The sequence below is a fragment of the Nomia melanderi genome, unplaced genomic scaffold (assembly GCF_051020985.1).
Source record: "Nomia melanderi isolate GNS246 unplaced genomic scaffold, iyNomMela1 scaffold0578, whole genome shotgun sequence".
NCBI classification, from domain to species: Eukaryota; Metazoa; Arthropoda; class Insecta; order Hymenoptera; family Halictidae; genus Nomia; species Nomia melanderi.
Genome location: NW_027475692.1, coordinates 7,501 through 12,500, shown reverse-complemented (window position 1 = coordinate 12,500; position 5,000 = coordinate 7,501). Strand labels below are relative to the sequence as shown.

At 50.4% G+C, this 5,000-nt stretch overlaps 1 non-coding gene across 1 annotated transcript; it reads right to left on the bottom strand.

Annotated features, from left to right (window-relative positions):
• Positions 1 to 501: 501 nt before the first annotated feature.
• On the bottom strand, positions 502 to 656 carry LOC143176476 (5.8S ribosomal RNA). The gene has a single exon (XR_013001018.1). It is a non-coding gene; the product is annotated as a 5.8S ribosomal RNA (ribosomal RNA).
• Positions 657 to 5,000: the final 4,344 nt, after the last annotated feature.

The following is a 5,000-nucleotide window of genomic DNA, read 5'->3' as shown; positions in this document are numbered from 1 at the left end:
CTCACGCACGGTATACAAAATATGAATAAAACGTGTGTAGTCTCTCTCTCTCGACTTCTTAATATTTTCTTTCACCTCTGACGCATCATTTCAGGTGACGTCGGGAGCGCGGGAAAAAAAATTTTTCTAAACACACGAAACCGTTCATCTCACGAACAGCCGAAAAAGTTGTCGCTCAGATCCATATCGCAGTGGAGCGGTATCCGCGGGCGGTCGTAATTGAACGACGCACGACGCCGCGAACACTCACGCGAGTCCATACAAACGATTCCGATCGTTTTGCAACAACTAGAACGTACACTGTCCGTGAAATTCACAGAATTTTCGCGTGTCCGCGACAAACGCCGACGAGACACCCATCGTTCGCTCGTACGTAGCATCCTTCTCTTAACCCGACTCAGAGACGTTCTTTGCGCCCTTCGGTAAAAAAACGTTCGATCCGAAGAGGTGAACGACGGCGGGGATTTGACAGAGCTACGCAAGCAGTGTATGGTACGTAAACGACCCTCAGCCAGGCGTGGTCCAGGAATTGTATCCGTGGACCGCAATGTGCGTTCGAAATGTCGATGTTCATGTGTCCTGCAGTTCACACGTTGACGCGCAATTAGCTGCGTTCTTCATCGACCCACGAGCCAAGTGATCCACCGTTCAGGGTAATCGTATAAATTTTATATTTCACATATATAATTTTATTCTCACTTGTTCGACCTAATATCTCTCTTCTTTCAAAGAGAAGATAAAAGTTGATACCTGAATCTCCGACCAGCGCGCGAAGGAGATTCAGGCGTCGCCTTGGAGACGACACCGAAGCCTTTCGAGACGAAAAACGTTCAAGTAATATGTATATATTTCTCGACGTTCCGGGCGTATAGTGCATTCAAAAACCCGCGAAAGACGCAGAAGACTCGCACGCGTGGAAACGACGGGGATATATTTTGTATCCTACCCGATACTGAATCCATCGCGTGCAGTCGACCCTCGCGTTCTTCCGATCAGACGCATCTATTGTTGCGCGCATGTTTTCGCGTCGCATCGCGCGAAACGTTGCACGAATCGTACCGATCGATCGATTGAAAGCAAATAATGAAAAAAGACTTCACAGCTGGCTCTTTGCCGGTCATTCGTCCCATGTTATCTCTTGCCGCGAAATTGGCGCGCAAGAGTTGGGTGTCAGACGCGCGGCTTTAAAACGAGCTTCACGGCCGGTCCCTTCGTTACCGCTTTCGTTCTTTCTCTCGGAACGACCATGAACGAACACGACGAGCGACGCTACGGCATACACACGTCCACGGATTCGATTAAAAAAACAGACTTCACAGCTGGCTCTTTGCCGGTCATTCGTCCCATATTATCTCTTGCCGCGAAATTGGCGCGCAAGAGTTGGGTGTCAGACGCACGGCTTTAAAACGAGCTTCACGGCCGGTCCTCTCAATTCCGTGTACGGTACACGCAAGATGCGGGTTCCACTTCCAGACTACCCGGTCCCTTCTCTCTACGAGAATCGATAGTAGAAGAACGGCTCGAAAACGCGTCTCAGAGACTAGGGGAAAAGAAGCGGTATGCGAGCGAAACGAAAACGCATTATGGAAACGTCGCGAAACAATGTTCGACGGTTGCTCGGTTCCAATCGTGCGGCCGTTTCAATTTCTCGTGCGCTTCACCGTCCCTCCGTAACTCTGGCCGATCGCGTATACCGAAGAGCCGACACGCGCAAAAACCACAGGCATTGTATACTGTGTATATATATATATATATGTTACAGTCACAGCCTTCGCGCGTTTTACTCTCCGACGCGGGGTTTCCACGACGAAAGAGAGACAGTTTCGTGGCGGGTGACTCGGCCGAATCGCTACGACGGGTATTTCTATTATAGAACGAATCATCGCCACCCTTTACCAGTGCCCGACGAAGGAATCACAAGGTCATCTGGAGTTTACAATGCCAGCGACGGTAATTCCAACGAAGACCCGATAAGTCAACTCATCGTTCTATTTCTCCCCGTACAGAAAAGCGAATCGACGCTAATGCACCTCGCGCAAGCACGAACGTTCTCTTCGCGTGGATCGTCCCATCGTCCAAAGATGTAAAGACGCATTGGAGATCGTGGTCTCTGGCGGGCTCATTGCACGCCCCACTGCATATCTTTCCTCGAATCGAGAATGATTCGTCCACTAAGGCTGCGAAACTACGCGTCGAGGAAACTAGGGGAAAGAAGCGGGATGCGAGCGAAACGACAATACATTATGGAAACGTCGCGAAACAATGTTCGGCGGTTGCTCGTTTCCTCCTGCGGACGTTTCATTGCTCGGGCGCTTCACGTCCCTCCGTAACCTTCGCGTGCCCCGGAGAGCCGGCAACCGGTGAACCACAGGCGTATAAACTATAGTCTTCTATAGCAAGCCTTCGGCGGTTACTCTCCGACGCGGGGATTCCACGACGAGAGAGAATTTCGTGGCGGGTGACATCGGTCGAAACGCTACGACGGGTATTTCTATTATAGAACGAATCATCGCCACCCTTTACCAGTGCCCGACGAAGGAATCACAAGGTCATCTGGAGTTTACAATGCCAGCGACGGTAATTCCAACGAAGACCCGATAAGTCAACTCATCGTTCTATTTCTCCCCGTACAGACAAGCGAATCAACGCTATCGCACCTCACGCATGCACGAACGTTCTCTTCGCGTGAATCGTCCCATCGTCGAAAGATATAGCCGCTTGGAGATCGTGGCCCATCAAGTTCTTCCGTAACTCCTGCGCGATCGCGTACCCCGGAGAGCAGGCAACCGGTGAACCACAGGCGTATAAACTATAGTCTTCTATAGCAAGCCTTCGCGTTTACTCTACGACGCGGGGATTCCACGACGAGAGAGATTTTCGTGGCGGGTGACACGGCCGAATCGCTACGACGGGTATTTCTATTATAGAACGAATCATCGCCACCCTTTACCAGTGCCCGACGAAGGAATCACAAGGTCATCTGGAGTTTACAATGCCAGCGACGGTAATTCCAACGAAGACCCGATAAGTCAACTCATCGTTCTATTTCTCCCCGTACAGAAAAGCGAATCGGCGCTATCGCACCTCACGCAAGCAGGAATGATCTCTTCGCGTGGATCGTCCCATCGTCGAAAGATGTAAGACGTACAGAAATCGTGGTCCATCACGATTATTCGTAACTCTCCGAGTCGCGTATCTGAGAGTAGGGCAAACGGAGAACCACAGGCATAAATAATACTATATATTTCTTATATAGTTAGCCTTCGCGTTTTACTCTCCGACATGGGGATTCCACGACGAGAGAGAGTTTCGTGGCGGGTGACTCGGCCGAATCGCTACGACGGGTATTTCTATTATAGAACGAATCATCGCCACCCTTTACCAGTGCCCGACGAAGGAATCACAAGGTCATCTGGAGTTTACAATGCCAGCGACGGTAATTCCAACGAAGACCCGATAAGTCAACTCATCGTTCTATTTCTCCCCGTACAGAAAAGCGAATCGACGCTATCGCACCTCGCGCGAGCACGTAACTACTCTTCGCGTGGATCGTCCCATCGTCGAAAGATGTAAGACGCACGGAAATCGTGGCCCATCAACGTTTTTTTGTAACTCTGCCGATCGCGTATCACAGAGCCGAGACGCACATACCACAGGCGTATAATACCGTTTTCTTTCGTATGGTAAGCCTTCGCGTTTACTCTTCGGCGCGGGGTTTCCACGTCGAGAGAGACTTTCGTGGCGGGTGACATCGGTCGAAACGCTACGACGGGTATTACTATTATAGAACGAATCATCGCCACCCTTTACCAGTGCCCGACGAAGGAATCACAAGGTCATCTGGAGTTTACAATGCCAGCGACGGTAATTCCAACGAAGACCCGATAAGTCAACTCAACGTTCTATTTCTCCCCGTACAGAAAAGCGAATCGACGCTGTTGCACCTCACGCAAGCACGAACGTTCTCTTCGCGTGGATCGTCCCATCGTCGAAAGATGTAAGACGCACGGAAATCGTGGCACATCACGTGTTTTCGGAACTCTGTCGACCGCGTATCTCAGAGACGACGCGCGCGAACCACTGGCATATACTATTATATATCGCGTTTTACCCTCCGACGCGGGGATTCCACGACGAGAGAGAGTTTCGTGAGCGGGTTGACTCGGAAGAAACGCTACGACGGGTATTTCTATTGTAGAACGCATCATCGCCACCCTTTACCAGTGCCCGACGAAGGAATCACAAGGTCATCTGGAGTTTACAATGCCAGCGACGGTAATTCCAACGAAGACCCGATAAGTCAACTCAACGTTCTATTTCTCCCCGTACAGAAAAGCGAATCGACGCAATCGCACCATACGCGTGCACGTAAACAACTCTTCGCGTGGATCGTCCCATCGTCGAGAGACGTAAGTTTTCATAGTATGAATTCGCGTTTTACTCTCCGACGCGGGGATTCCACGACGAGAGAGAGTTTCGTGAGCGGGTTGACTCGGAAGAAACGCTACGACGGGTATTTCTATTATAGAACGAATCATCGCCACCCTTTACCAGTGCCCGACGAAGGAATCACAAGGTCATCTGGAGTTTACAATGCCAGCGACGGTAATTCCAACGAAGACCCGATAAGTCAACTCAACGTTCTATTGCTCCCCGTACAGAAAAGCGAATCGACGCAATCGCACCATACGCGTGCACGTAACAACTCTTCGCGTGGATCGTCCCATCGTCGAGAGACGTAAGTTTCCATACTATGAATTCGCGTTTTACTCTCCGACGCGGGGATTCCACGACGAGAGAGAGTTTCGTGAGCGGGTTGACTCGGAAGAAACGCTACGACGGGTATTTCTATTATAGAACGAATCATCGCCACCCTTTACCAGTGCCCGACGAAGGAATCACAAGGTCATCTGGAGTTTACAATGCCAGCGACGGTAATTCCAACGAAGACCCGATAAGTCAACTCAACGTTCTATTACTCCCCGTACAGAAAAGCGAAT